This window comes from Eumetopias jubatus, unplaced genomic scaffold, assembly GCF_037043125.1.
Source record: "Eumetopias jubatus isolate StellerSeaLion01/CBP00866 unplaced genomic scaffold, mEumJub1_p1.0 scaffold_7, whole genome shotgun sequence".
Taxonomy (NCBI): domain Eukaryota; kingdom Metazoa; phylum Chordata; class Mammalia; order Carnivora; family Otariidae; genus Eumetopias; species Eumetopias jubatus.
The window spans coordinates 4,415,138-4,429,741 of record NW_028274813.1 but is presented as its reverse complement, the minus strand read 5'-3'; the positions used below and the strand labels follow the sequence as shown (position 1 = coordinate 4,429,741).

General features: G+C 34.7%; 9 non-coding genes and 2 pseudogenes across 9 annotated transcripts; all 11 read left to right on the top strand.

Annotated features, from left to right (window-relative positions):
• The first annotated feature begins 1,649 nt into the window (after positions 1-1,649).
• LOC114208592 (small nucleolar RNA SNORD113/SNORD114 family) lies at positions 1,650-1,721 on the top strand. Its single transcript, XR_003609076.1, has one exon. It is a non-coding gene; the product is annotated as a small nucleolar RNA SNORD113/SNORD114 family (small nucleolar RNA).
• A 1,612-nt stretch (positions 1,722-3,333) lies between these two features.
• On the top strand, positions 3,334-3,405 carry LOC114209132 (small nucleolar RNA SNORD113/SNORD114 family). The gene has a single exon (XR_003609254.1). It is a non-coding gene; the product is annotated as a small nucleolar RNA SNORD113/SNORD114 family (small nucleolar RNA).
• An 893-nt stretch (positions 3,406-4,298) lies between these two features.
• LOC114208715 (small nucleolar RNA SNORD113/SNORD114 family) lies at positions 4,299-4,370 on the top strand. The gene has a single exon (XR_003609113.2). It is a non-coding gene; the product is annotated as a small nucleolar RNA SNORD113/SNORD114 family (small nucleolar RNA).
• Positions 4,371-4,842: 472 nt separating this feature from the next.
• On the top strand, positions 4,843-4,916 carry LOC114208783 (small nucleolar RNA SNORD113/SNORD114 family). The gene has a single exon (XR_003609139.2). It is a non-coding gene; the product is annotated as a small nucleolar RNA SNORD113/SNORD114 family (small nucleolar RNA).
• Positions 4,917-5,839: 923 nt separating this feature from the next.
• Positions 5,840-5,908, top strand: LOC114208622 (small nucleolar RNA SNORD113/SNORD114 family). Its single transcript, XR_015768697.1, has one exon. It is a non-coding gene; the product is annotated as a small nucleolar RNA SNORD113/SNORD114 family (small nucleolar RNA).
• A 1,901-nt stretch (positions 5,909-7,809) lies between these two features.
• Positions 7,810-7,884, top strand: LOC114208635 (small nucleolar RNA SNORD113/SNORD114 family). The gene has a single exon (XR_003609081.1). It is a non-coding gene; the product is annotated as a small nucleolar RNA SNORD113/SNORD114 family (small nucleolar RNA).
• A 1,877-nt stretch (positions 7,885-9,761) lies between these two features.
• Positions 9,762-9,830, top strand: LOC114208776 (small nucleolar RNA SNORD113/SNORD114 family). Its single transcript, XR_015768699.1, has one exon. It is a non-coding gene; the product is annotated as a small nucleolar RNA SNORD113/SNORD114 family (small nucleolar RNA).
• A 1,112-nt stretch (positions 9,831-10,942) lies between these two features.
• Positions 10,943-11,014, top strand: LOC114208584 (small nucleolar RNA SNORD113/SNORD114 family). The gene has a single exon (XR_003609075.1). It is a non-coding gene; the product is annotated as a small nucleolar RNA SNORD113/SNORD114 family (small nucleolar RNA).
• Positions 11,015-11,908: 894 nt separating this feature from the next.
• On the top strand, positions 11,909-11,983 carry LOC114209086 (small nucleolar RNA SNORD113/SNORD114 family). The gene has a single exon (XR_003609242.1). It is a non-coding gene; the product is annotated as a small nucleolar RNA SNORD113/SNORD114 family (small nucleolar RNA).
• A 909-nt stretch (positions 11,984-12,892) lies between these two features.
• LOC114209098 (small nucleolar RNA SNORD113/SNORD114 family) lies at positions 12,893-12,968 on the top strand (annotated as a pseudogene).
• A 1,348-nt stretch (positions 12,969-14,316) lies between these two features.
• LOC114208798 (small nucleolar RNA SNORD113/SNORD114 family) lies at positions 14,317-14,398 on the top strand (annotated as a pseudogene).
• The last annotated feature ends 206 nt before the right edge of the window (positions 14,399-14,604 follow it).

Here is a 14,604-nt window from a genome sequence, read left to right as displayed (position 1 = left end):
AACAATGTGGGTAATAGTCAAAATTCTTTCCTTGATTTTGTGGTCTTTTAAAAAAAGATTTTAGGGGCACCTGGGTGGCTCAGTTGGTTAAGCAACTGCCTTCGGCTCAGGTCATGATCCCAGGGTCCTGGGATCGATCCCCACGTCAGGCTCCCTGCTCAGTGGAGAGCCTGCTTCTCCCTCTCCCTCCGCCTGCTGCTCTGCCTACTTGTGCTCTCTCTCTGTCTCTCTGTCAAATAAATAAAGAAAATAAAAAAAAATAAAAAAAGATTTTAGCTGCATGATTAATAATGTGATATAAAGTTAAGGATCACAACCATAGGCAGATAGTAAATTTGAGGCTAATTATGAAGCATTATATTAATTAATCTATATAGGAAACATTTTGGTTAATTAATGAAAGATATCGTCAGTAGGAAGTCATTCTAAAGACAATGTTGGAGATATTTAAGGCTCTTATTTCAAGTTTTTGTGGTCTCTAAGCATTTATTTTATTGTTATTAGTTAATTGATGAATTAGTCAATAAAAACATGTAGACATTAATGACTATAATGAGGCCCAAATGTGACTGCTCATGTATGAATCTGGAACTCTGGGGCAAACATGGAAATTAATTAGTCTGTTCCCTCTTTTGGAATTGTTTCAGTGAAGAAATGTCTGGAATGTAAAATGATCATATTCTCATAGTGATTTTATGGACATAGATTTGTTGTTATTAGTAGAATAATGATGGAATTATTAAACAAATACAAATAAATATGTAAAGAATAAGAGGGTGGAATATTGTCTAACTATTAAAGTTTGTGGTGAGGCAAGAGATTTTAGTAATAACCATTGAAAACAGTGATACCCATTAAGAGGTAAATGGACAAGTTTCTCACTTCTTTGAGGGCAGATATACTCTGATAAGGAAGAGTGAATTTTATCAATTTTGGTAGTGAAATTGAGTTTTTCCTTTTGTAAAATAAAAATATATGCATATTAAAAAATAAATAAATACTGACTATATGAAATATGGGGAGCAAGGATCAATGGCAGTTAAGTCTCAGTTTTTTTCTATCATTTGCTCTGCTCTGTCACCCTCAGAATGGATGCACTGGAACTGATTAAAGCATCTTCTATGGTCGTGAGCTCCTGGTTGCCTCTGTATAAGAAGAGGACAGAGGTTAATGTGAGAAATAGTTAAAATTCCTTTCTTGGTTTCCATCTGTGTGTGTTTTTTTTCTTTAAGTGGGCTCCACGCCCAATGTGGAGCCCAGCATGGGGCTTGAACTCACAACCCTGAGGTCAAGACCTGAGCCAAGATCAAGAGTCAGATGCTTAACCGACTGAGCTGCTCAGGCACCACTCCATGAGTTTTTTTTTAAGATAGTTCACTGTATTATTAAGAAGTGTGAAATATAATTTAAAAAGGCAACTGTATCTCAGTGATAAATATGGAATATATGAAACATTGATTGATCCATGTGTAGAAAACTGAGGATAATTAATAAAAGAGATGCACTGATACGAGAATAATCTATGTGTAGGTTAGGGATACAAAGGCACTTCTAGGGTTTCGTTTATCATAGCATTCAGAAAGTTATTATTAATGAATTAATGTTTTAATCAATAAATAGAAATGAATGAAGAAAAAGAAGGACAGTATTGGATCGATGATGACCACTGGTGGCATATGAGTCATACGTGATGAATACATGTCTGGAAATCTGAGGCCCAACACAAAAGAGATGTGATCTTTCTCGTCATACATTTCTATCCTTTGTTAAAATTGGATCATTGAAATATCACCGTGGAAATATGTATTTCAAAAAGCTGAATTGTAGAAGCAATGTCCAATTTAAAAAATATGTGGGAGACAAGAAATACTATTAATATGTTTAGAAAACACTGAAGTCCAAAGAGAAATAAATGGTACCTGAATGTAACCTCTTTGGAGGACAAATTATAGACAATGTTTATGATTTGGGTCGGTGCGAAGTTCAAAGTAGGTTCATTTTCTTAAGAGAAAAATGATATAGGGGCGCCTGGGTGGCTCAGTCGTTAGGCCTCTGCCTTCGGCTGAGGTCATGGTCCCAGGGTCCTGGGATCGAGCCCCACATTGGGCTCCCTGCTCTGCAGGAAGCCTTGTTCTCCCTCTCCCACTCCCCCTGCTTGTGTTCTCTCTCTCCCTATGTCTCTCTCTGTCAAATAAATAAATAAAATCTAAAAAAAAAAAGAAAAATGAAATAGACTTCAAATAATGATTGCCTAAATGCCTGACTAAATGAAAGATGTAAGTCTAGGATAAATGGAATAATGTCTCCTCTTTTATCATCTGCTCTGCTCTGTACTCCTCAGAATGGACACACTCCAACTGACTGTAATATTCTTCCAACTTCATGAACCCTCTGGTTGTATCTATGTTTTAGGACCATGGCAACCACATGAGTAATAGTCAAAGTTCTTGTCTTGGCTTGAGTGGTTTAAGGCTGTTTACTGTATTATTCAAAAGTATTAAAAAATACTATTAAAAATATTATCAAAGAAGATAAAATATGCCAATGTTATGTATTAGGTTGATATGAAGTGTTATTTTATTTATCCATTTATTTATTTTATCTTTATATATTTCATTTTATTTACATATTTATATATTTATATTTTATATATTTTGTATTATATTGTAACTATATTTTAAAATATTTAATATTTCACTTACATATTTTATGTATTTAGTTATACATTCTATTATATACTTATAGAAATTTTATATATGTACAATATATAAAATTTTTATTTATTTATAAAATATATATTATACAAAGTAAGATAAAAAATAAATACCTAAATCCTGAGCCTATGAAATAAAGAGCAAGGCTCTATGGCAATTAAATCTCATTTTTAAAAATCACTTGCTCTGCTCTGTCCTCCTTAGAATGGATGCACTTGGGCTGATCTCATACCTTTATGGGCGTGAGCTCTGTGGTTCCCTCTATGTAATTGGAAGATGCAGATTAATGTGAGTAACAGTCAATGTTCTATTCTAGGTTAAGAGTTTTTTAAAGGTAGTTCACTGTAGTGTTTAAAAGTACAAAATGTACTTAAAGAGGGCAATGTATCTGAGTGATAAATATAGGATATATGAAAATTACATTAATTAATCCACGTTTGGAAAACTGAGGATAATTAATGAAAGAGACACATTGATATGGGAATAATCTGTGTAACAGATTAGGAATGCAATAACTCTTCTTGGGTTTTGGTGAATCATAGTGCTTAGAAATTATTAGTAGTGAATTAATTTAATCATTAAACAAGGAGAAATGAATGAAGGAAGAGAGAGAGGATATTGGATCGATGATGACCACTGGTGGCGTATGAGTTGTGTACGATGAATACGTGTCTGGAACTCTGAGGTCCAACAGAAGAAATCTAGTCTATTCCCATTTTTTGAAGGTATCCTCTAGACACATATCAGGAATATACAAAGATCTTGTTTTTGGTCTTATAGTTCATGCATTTTCATGCTATTATTATAATTGGACCAATGAGAGAATCTATACATAAATATATAAATTGATATGAATGAGTGAAGTATTGTCCAATTATAAAAATATGTGATTATGCAAGAAATACTGTCCATACCCTGTGAAAACACTGGGCTTCCATTGGCAGTAGATGGTACATGATTGTTGCATGTTTGGCTAAGAATGCCATAGATAGTATAAGTCATAGACAATGTTCATATTCTGGGTTAGTAGTAAATGTCAAAGTTACTTGTTTTCTTAACAGAAAAACGATATTTGTACCAAGTTAGTGATTACCTAAGTGCTTTACTAAATGAAAAGTGAAAAAGCAATAACCACTGGAGAGAATATCTCACTTTTTTATCATATGCTCTGCCTTGCACTCCTCAGAAGAGACACACTGGACCTGATCATGAACTCTAGGGCGGTGGTGCTGTTGCAGGAGTTTGGAGGCCAGTGTGAGTAATAATCCGAGTTCTTACCTTCGTTCTGGTATTTTGCTTAATGATATTCACTGTATTAGTAAAAAGTATGAACTATGATCAAAGAATGTGAACTGTATCCTAGTAACAATTATGGGATTAATATGAAGTATTATTTTGATTAATACATATATGAAAAACTGAGGATAGTTAATGGCAGAGATATTGTGATATGATTCTGGTCACACACTAGGGAGCTCAAGGCCTTGTTTTATTTTTAATAATAGAGTTTAGAATTATAATTAGTGAATTAATGAGTTAATTGATAAACAATATAGACATGAATGAAGAGAAAGTAGTCTTCTTTGGATCAATGATAACTGTTGGTGTAGGAGTCACGCATGATGAATGATATGTGTCTGGACTGACGAGGTCCAACACAGAGGAAATGTGAGGTTTGTTTTTTTTTAATTGTCATCTGCTCTGATCTATACTCAGAATGAACCCACTTAAGCTGATTAAAGCATCTTTCAAGGTCATGTGCTGTCCAGTTGCACCTATGTTGTTAGGAATGTTGGAAAGACCAGTGTGAGTAATGTCAGTGTTTGAGCTTAGGTGGTTTGTTTAAGGGCTTTCAGTTTATTATTCCAGATATTAAATATAATCACAGAAGGCAAAATATGCCAGTGTTAGATGTCATACTGATATGAAACATTAAGTTGATGAATCAATAAATGTGAACCTTGAGGTCAGTTTTTGAAACGGAGTTAGTCTCTGGAAAAGATTGTAGGAAGAGATATTAGGGATGTTAAGGGATCTTCTATTTATTTATTTTTAATTTCGTGTATTTATTAATTTTGTTAAGCCATAAACAATTGTTTATGAGGATGAAAAGAAAGAGGCCTAATCATAAGTCAGTGGTCATCAATGGTGGTGGATGAATCATGGACAATGAATACTATGTGTCTGGATAACGAGGTCCAGCATAATACCAACATGGTGTGTTCTGTTTATTTAATCCTATAGAAGGTGTCAGGAATATACCCAATGTAGGTATTGGGTTTAGACTTAGATTATTATTGCTGATAGACTAATTATAGGACCATTAAAAAAAATACAAATAATAAGAAAGGGCAAGGGATTGTTTAACTCCAAACATTGGTGGACAGGTATGAGATATTATTAGTTCAACTGAAAACACTGAATTATTAGTTCAACTGAAAACACTGAAACTCATTGACGAATAAAGGGAACAGGAGTGTCATTTGGGGAAAAAAAGAAGAGTGTGATCTGTTTGACCGAGGATCGTATCAGCCCAGATAATTAAGAGTTAGGTTTTGTTGTTGTTGCTGTTGTATGTCTGTTTCAAGTCTCCTGCTGTTGATTTTGTTAAGATAAAAGTATCTACATGAGGAATAATTTATAAATTCCTAAATGAGTGGGCAAAAATGGGGAAATCAAGGATCAATGCGAGTAAGAATTTAACCTTTTTTTTTTTTTTTTTTTTAATAATCACCTGTGTTTTGTCCTTCTCAGAATGGACACACTGGAGCTGATTCAAGCAGTAAGTACAACCTGGTGGCATAGAGACCAGTGTGAGTTATAAGAGTCAAAGTTCTCTTCTGGGTTTTAATGATTTTTTTTTTCACGGTATTCTGTGTATTTTTTTTAAAGTGCTGGATTTAATAAAAATGGTCACCTGTAGCCCAGTGACAAATATTGAAATGACATGAAACATAAAAATGTAGGATACTTAAAGAGAGAGATATATTGACGTGAAAATAATTCTATATACAGAATAGGGATTTCAGGGTTGCTATTGTTTTGATAATTGGTTTTCAGAATAATTAGTGAATCAATAAATTAGTCAATAAGTGCTGTAGAAATGAGGAAAACAGGTACAATATTGGATCGATGACTACTGGTGGCGTATGAGTCGTGTACGATGAATATGTGTCTGGAACTCTGAGGTCCAACACAGATGGATTCTGGTCCTTTGCCCCCATTTAAGTGATCTTTTAGACATGTGTCAGGAATATATAAAGATCTTCTTTTGGCCTTTACATTCAGGCATTTCTGTTATTATTATAATTAGTTCAATGAAATAAATACATACAGAAAGATGAAGGCAGTGAAACTTTGTCCAGTTATTAAAATACGTGGTTAGGCAAGAAATACTGTTACCGTATGTTAAAAATAAATACCTATTTTGAAAGGTACATAGGCATCTATTCTTTGACTAAAGATGATATAGTTATTCATAAATAATAATCAATATTCATGTTTTCTGTCAAGGATGATGTCATTATTGTTCATTCACTGATTGCAAGGTGGAATACAGGGATGAATGAACGTAAGGTCTCAATCATTTTATATCTGCTCTGTCTTGTACTCCTTACAATGGTCACCCTCAGCCGGTTGAAGCAATCCACCATAGCCACGAGTTTTGTGGTTGCATCTATGTGTGAAGAGCATGGAGCACAATGTGAGTAATAGTCAAAATTCTTTTCTTGGTTTTGTGGTTTTACAAAAAAGTTTTCACTGCATTATTAAAAAGTGTGAAATATCAGTGATCGGCCAAACATGCTTAAAAAAATACGATGTTAATATGAAGCATTAGTTAACTAATCTTTGTAGGAAATTTTTTTGTCAACTGTACTTCAATAAAAAAAAAATCAATGGTAGGATAAGTAGAATGTAAATTGATAAATCTGAAGAGGGTAAAACACTTTATTGCTAAGATATATAATAAGGAAATATAATTGGAACAGAAAATAAAATGATCAAGTATATGTATCTTGAGTGAGAATGCTAGTGGTTAAGTAATAGGTATTGATTGAGTCCGTTAAAACTTCGACATTTAATTTAAGAGAAAAACAAATATTACCACTATTAAATGTCCAGACTATGCAAACGAATAATGGAAACTATGAATCAATGGAGAAAAAGTCTCAACCATTTTAGTCACATTTTCTGCTTAGTACTCTTCAGAATGGATGCTGGAACTGATTTCAGCTTCTGCCTCATTAAAATAGTCATGGTGCCACTGTATGGAGAGAGACCAAAGTAAGTAATGGTCAAAGTTGAATGAATAATATGAATGTGGGACTCTGAGGGCCAATACGAAAGGAATCTAGTCTATTCCCCATATTTCAAGTCATACGTTAGGCATATTTCAGGATTATACAGTGATTTTTTTTTCTTGGTCTTTGTGTTCATGAATTTTAAAAATATAATTATGAAAGAATCAATGACAGAATAAATTAGCAAATGCATAAATGAATAAAGATGAAGAGGGTGAAGCATTTTTCATTACTAAAATATATAGTCAGGAAAATGAATATTATTATCCACTGGAATGGATAATAATGACCAGCCAAATGAAGGTAAAAAGCAAGGTAGCATGGAGACAATTTCTCAATCTTGGTATCATCTGCTGTGATGCTCTACACTTCTTAGAATGGTCACTCCTGACCCGATTTAAGGATTCTTCCAAGGTCACAAACTGTATGGTTGCATCTTTTTGTTAGGAGCATGGAGAACAATGTGAGTAATAGTCAAAGTTCTTGACTTAGTTTGATTGGTTTTTTTTTAAGAAAATTATTTGCTGCATTATTAAAAATTATTGACTATAATCAAAGAAGGCCAACCATAGTGATATTTAATATCAGATTGATATGAAGCATTACATGTGTAGTCCATAAATGAAACACTGAGTTCAGTTAAATGAAAGAGATTTAGTCTCTATGTGAATAATTCTATAGGTGGATGTTATGGGATAATCAAGGACCTTATTCTTGTGTTTTTGTGATTTACATGCATTTCCTTATTAATTAGTTAATAAACAAATGTAGGTGAGGATGAAGATGGGCAGTTATGGTCCAGTGATGATAACTGGTGGCTTTTGAGTCATATGCAATGAATACCTCATATCTAGAACCCTGAGGTCCAACACAGAAAGACTAATCCATTCACCATATATTAAGACTATACATAGATTTCAGCATTCTACCGTGATCTTTTCCTTGGTCTTTGTGTTCATGAATTTTAAAAATATGATTATAAAAGAATCAATGGCAAGAATAAATTAGCAAATGTATAAATGAATAAAGATGAAGAGGGTGAAACATTGTTCATTACTAAAATATAGTCAGGAAAATGAATATTAATATTCACTGGAATGGATAATAAATGGACCAAGCGTATTACATCTTTGAGTAAGGGTGACATGGATGGTGACAGGTAGTAAGTAGTCAGTATCACCCTGAGTCGTGAGTTTGATGTTTATTGTACTGAGAGGAAAAGAAATATCACTGTACATTAGTAAACACTTAAATGACTATGTACATGAACGATGAAAACTGTGGGTCAATGGGGAGAATGTCTCTCTCTCTTTTTTTTTAATCATTGTGTCTTCTTGGTAGGCTTCGGAATGGATGCACTGAGCTGATTTTAGCTTTTGCCGTAATTAAGATTATGTTGCCTCTGTGTCAGGAAAGAGAACAAAGTGAGTAATAGTCAAAGATCTTAGCTTGGTTTTAATCATTTGTTTGTTTTAATTTTATTTTATTATGTTATGTTAGTCACCATACAATACATCATGAGTTTTTGATGTGGTGATCCACGATCCATTGTTTTCATATAACGCCCAGTGCTCCATGCAGTACGCGCCCTCCTTAATACCCATCACCGGGCTAACCCATCCCCCACCCCATTCCCCTCTAAAACCCTCAGTTTGTTTCCTGGAGTCCATAGTCTCTCATGTTTTGTCACCCTCTCCGGTTTCCCCTGCCTCATTTTTCCCTTCCTTCTCCTAATGTCCTCCATGCTGTTCCTTATGTTCCACAAATAAGTGAAACCATATGATAATTGACTTTCTCTGCTTGGCTTATTTCACTTAGCATAATCCCCTCCAGTCCCATCCGTGTTGATGTAAAAGTTGGGTATTCATCCTTTCTGATGGCTGAGTCATATTCCTTTGTAGATATGGACCACATCTTCTTTATCCATTCATCTGTTGAAGGACATCTTTGCTCTTTCCACAGTTTGGCTATTGTGGACATTGCTGCTATGAACATTGGGGTGCACATGGCCCTTCTTTTCACTACATCTGTGTCTTGGGGGTAAATACACAGGAGTGCAATTGCTGGGTCATAGGGTGGCTTTATTTTTAATTTTCTGAGGCACCTCCACACTGTTTTCCAAAGTGGCTGTACCAACTTTCCCAAAGTGGCTGTACCAACTTGTACCACTTCCCACCAACAGTGTAAGAGGGTTCCCCTTTCTCCACAACCTCTCCAACATTTGTTGTTTCTTGCCCTGTCCGTTTTTGCCATTCTCACTGGTGTAAGGTGGTATCTCACTGTGGTTTTGATTTGAATTTCCCTGATGGCTAATGATGATGAACATTTTTTCATGTGTCTGTTAGCCATTTGTATGTCTTCTTCAGAGAAGTGTCTTTTCATGTCGTCTGCCCATTTTTTGACTGGATTATTTATTTTTTGGGTGTTGAGTTTGAGACGTTCTTTATTAATCATGTGTTTAGGAGTATTCTCAACATTGTTATAAAGTATTAAACAGAATAAAAAAGTTACCCATGGCACAAAAATAGATGTAATAGGAAACATTGTGTTGATGAATCAAAAAAAAAAAAAAGGAAAATACATAGTATGTAGTATATGGGAATGGATTCTACAGAACAGCATTAAGCATATTCAGCGATCTTGTGCTCATGTTTTCTTGAATAAATGTGTCTTTTATTAATATCTAAGAACTAATGATTTAATTGAGAACAAATGTAAAACACATGAAGAAAGTGAGGGTCTGTTATGGACAGGTAATGTTGATTGGTGGTGTATGAGTTGTGGATGATGAACAATACGTGTGGGAATGGTTCAACACAATACCTACTCTATTTCCTGTTTGAAATGATCCATTAGTCACATGTTAGGAATATATAGATATCATGTTCTCATTTAAATTCATAGATTTAGATTCACTATTACTAATGAATCAACGATAGAACCATCAAACAAATATAAATAGATAAAGAAGAGGATGAAGTGTTTTTCAAATAAACCTATATGATGATCAGGCAAAAAATATTACTAAAAATTGAAAGCACTGATGCTTATTAAGAAATAAATGGATTAAGAATATTATCTCTTTGGTTTAAGATCACGTAGACACTGTTTAGTAAGAGTCAATTTTATTGTTCTAGATCAGATCCAAGTTTGAGATTATTCCTTTTGTTAAGAGAAAAAAACATTTATGGAAAATTAATAAATATATCAACGAGTAACTGAAATACCGAAATCAAGGATCAATGGAGATAAGATCTGCGTTTTTTGTTTGTTTTTTTGTTTTGTTTTTTTTAGTAATCACCTGTTATGCTCTGTATTCTTCAGAGTGGACCCACTTGCGCTGATTTAACACTTTCCATGGTCACGAGCTCTATGGTTGCATATGTGTGCTAGGAGCGTGGAGACCAATGTGAGTAGTCGGTCAAAGTGTTTGTCTTGGTTTAGGTGCTTTTTTTAAGAGTATTCAATGTATTATTAAAAAGATGGCCAATTGTACAGTTGTGATAAATGTGAGATTAATTTTTTTTTAAAGATTTTATTTATTTGAGAGAGAGAGAGAGAAAGAGAAAGCACAAAGGGGGAGGGTCCAAGGGAGAAGCAGACTCCCTGCTGAGCAGGGAGCCTGATGCAGGACTCAATCCTGAGACTCTAGGATTATGACCTGAGCCGAAGGCAGTAGCTTAACCAACAGAGCCACCCAGGTGCCCTAAATGTGAGAATGAGATGGTGCATTGCATTGATTATTACATATATGTAAAACTGAGGTTAATTAAGGAAAGAGATTGATGTGAGAATTGTCCAGTATACAGATTCGGGACATAAAAGCACTTCTTGGGTTTTTGTGAATTATAGTGATTACAGATTATTATTAATGAATTAATGAGCAATAAACAAATGGAATTGAATGAAGAAAAAGAGGGACAATACTGGATCGATGACGACGACTGGTGGCATATGAGTTATGTACGATGAATACGTGTCTGGAACTCTGAGGTCCAACAGAAGAGAAATCTAGTCCATTCCCTTTTTTTAAAAGCGATTCTACATACAGAGGTCAGGAATACACAAAGATCTTTTTGGCCATTGCGCTCATGGTTTTTCATTCCATTATTATAATTGGATAAGTGAATTGAAAGAAAGAAAGAGAGAAAGATAAGTGGAGTGAACCATTGTCCAATTATAAAAATACGTGATCAGGCAAGAAATGCTGTGGATATATTTTCAAAACACTGAAGTTCAACAGCATATGACTGTTACCTCTTAGGTTAGGGAGAAGACAGACAGTATAAATTATAGGCAGTGTTTATGTTTTGGGTCAGTGGCAAGTTCAAAATTGTTTTCTTAAGAGAAAATGAAATAAATACACTTGAAATTAATGATTGCACAAATGACTGTCTAAATTAAAGATGAAAGGGCAAGGATTGATGGAGAGGTGGCATAATTTTTTTTTTATCATCTGTTCTGCTCTGTACTCCTCAGAATGGGCACACTTGAGCTGACATAAGCATCTTTCATGGTCTTGAGCTCTTGGTTCCCTCTATTTGTTAGAGGCATGGAGACCAAAGTGAGTAATAACGTTCTCATCTTGGTTTGTGTTCTTTTAGAGTATTCAATGTGTAACAAGGTTTGAAATATAATCAAATAAGGCCAAATGTAGCCTAATAGTAAATACAGGGTAGATATGAAGCATTATATCAATGGATGCATATATAAAAGCCTGCAGATATTGATGAAAGAGATATATTGATATGACAGTGCTTCTCTATACAGATTAGAGATACCAGGGCTCTTTGTCAGTTTTTGTGAGTCATAGAGTTTGAAAGTATAATTAGTGAATTAATGAATTAATCAATAAATATCATAGAAATGAATGAAGAGAAAGTGGACTAATCTTGGATCAATGATGACGGCTGGTGGCGTATGAGTCATATACGATGAATGCTACGTGTCTGGAACTCTGAGGTCCAACCCAAAAGAAATCTAGTCCATTTTCTCTTTTTGAAATGATTCTATAAACAGATGTCAGAAACACAGAAGGATTTCATTTTGGTCTTTGTGTTCATGTATATTCAAACTATTATTACAATTGGATCAATGAAAGAACATTGAAAATGTAGAGGTAAAGATGAATAAGGTTAAGCATTGTCCAATTACAAAAATATATGGTAAGACAAAAAATGCTCTTGATATATATTGAAAACTCTGATATTCACTAAGAAGTAAATATTCTTTGATTAAGGATGATACAGACAGCATTACCAATAGTCATTGCTCAGGTTCTGTGTCAGTGGCAAGCCCTACACTGTTTATTTAAAAGAAGGTAAAAATGTTATCCCAAATAACTACCTAGATGACTGACTAAATAAAAGGTGGAATACAAGGGCTGATGCTGATAATGTCTCAACCTTTCTTTATCTCCTCCTCTGTTCTGTAAGCCTCAGAACGGACACCCTTGAGCTGATGTAAGCATCCTCCAGGGTCGTGAGCTCCATGGTTACATCTCTGCTTTAGGAGCGTGGAGATCAATGTGAGTAATAGTCAAGGTTGTTGTCTTGGTTTCAGTGTTTGCTTTTTTTTTTTTTTTTTAAAGGTATTCACTATATTATTTTAAAAATATGAAATATAATTTTGAAGGTTAACTGTGGCCCCGGCATAAGTATGGGGTTGATGTGAAGCATTGTTTTGATTAATCCTTACCTGCAACATTGAAATAAAGTAATGAAAAAGGTGTATTACCATGAGTAATGATTCTCTAGACAGATGTTAGAGATATTTAAGGATCTTACTCTCATGTTTTAGGACTTCAGGTAGATCTTTTATTGTTATTGATGAATTAATAAAATTCATGTAGACACAAATTAAAATGAGGGTCAAGTCTGGATCAATGATGACCACTGGTGGCGGTATGAGTCATGGATGATGACTACTACATGTCTGGAACTCTGAGGTCCAACACTAATACACTAGAAATCTAGTCTATTCCTCTGTTGAAACAAAATCCTATAGATAAATGTTAGAGATATGTAAGAATCTTTTGCTTCTAATTTTATGGCTCATAGATTATATTAATATCAAAGAATCAATGGAAGGATCAATAAAAATATTTAAATGATTAAAGATGAATGGAGTGAGGCATAGTCCAAATTATGAAAAGATGCGATAAGGAGAAAATACTATTAATATAATCTGGAATGGATAATAAGTAGACCAAAGGTATTACCTTGGATTACATAGCCATTGGTAAGTAATAATCAGTGTTTTGTTCTGAATCAATGAATTAGAAGTTCAACATTTGTTTTGGTAAGAGAAAAGTAAGCAAATACCACAGTCAATTAATAAATATTAAATGGCTGAGTAAATGAAGGGTGGAATACAAAGGACCAATGGATAGAAGATCTCAAACTCTATTTTCTGCTTTTGCTCTTATACTCCTCAGAATGGGCACTGCCACACCAGTTATGGCATTCTGCCATGGCCTCAATGGCTGTCTTAGGAGCATGGAGACCAGTGTGTGTGTGAGTAATAGTCAAAGTTCTTGTCTTGGTTTGGGCAATTTAAGAGTGGTGAATGCATTGTTAAGAAGTAGGAAATAGGGGGACACCTCGGTGGCTCAGTTGGTCAAGCGTCTGCCTGAGGCTCAGGTCGTGATCCCAGGGTCCTGGGATCGAGTCCCGCATCGGGCTCCTTGCTCAGTGGGGAGCCTGCTTCTCCCTCTGCCTGCCACTCCCCCTGCTTGTGCTTGCACTCTCTCGCTTTCTCTCTCTGACAAATAAATAAAAAAATCTTTAAGAAAAAAAAGTTTATAAAAGAAGTAGGAAATAGGGGCACCTGAGGGGCTCAGGTGGTTAAGTGTCCAGCTCTTGGTTTTGGCTCAGGTTGTGATCTCTGGGTCATGAGATGGAGCCCCGAACTGGGCTCTGTGCTCAGCTGGGAATCTGCTTGAGATTCTCTCCCTCTCTCCCTTCCCCTGCTCATGCTGTCTCTCTAAAATAAATAAATAAATCTTTATTTAATAAAAAAAAAAAAAGAAGTAGGAAATATAATCAAAAAAGCCAAACATGATCCAGTAATAAACATGGGACTGATATGAAACATTATGTGCTATGTCCATATATGAAACACTGAGGCCAATTTAAGAAACAGATCTAATATCTGTGGGAAATGATTTTATAGATAAATATTAGGGATGTTGAGGCTCTTATTCTGGGTTTTTTTGGATTTATGTATATTTCTTCATGAGTAAGTAGCAAATAAATGAATAAATCAATAGGCAAAATATAAATGAAAAGAATTCACAAACTTGGACCATTGACAGTGACTGGCAGTGTATGAATCAAGAATGATGATTGATATGTGTCTGGACATCTGTATGGAAGTGTTAAATCACTATATTGTACACCTGAAACTAATATTACACCATATGTAACCGATTATGTAATTAACTAATTTTGAAAAGATTTCATTTATTTGAGAGAGAGAGAGTGAGCAAGAGAAAGCGCACAAGCAGGGGCTGTGGTAGGCAGAGGGTCAGGGAGAAGCAGACTTCCCATTGGGCAGGAAGCCCAACACGGGGCTCGATCCCATGACCT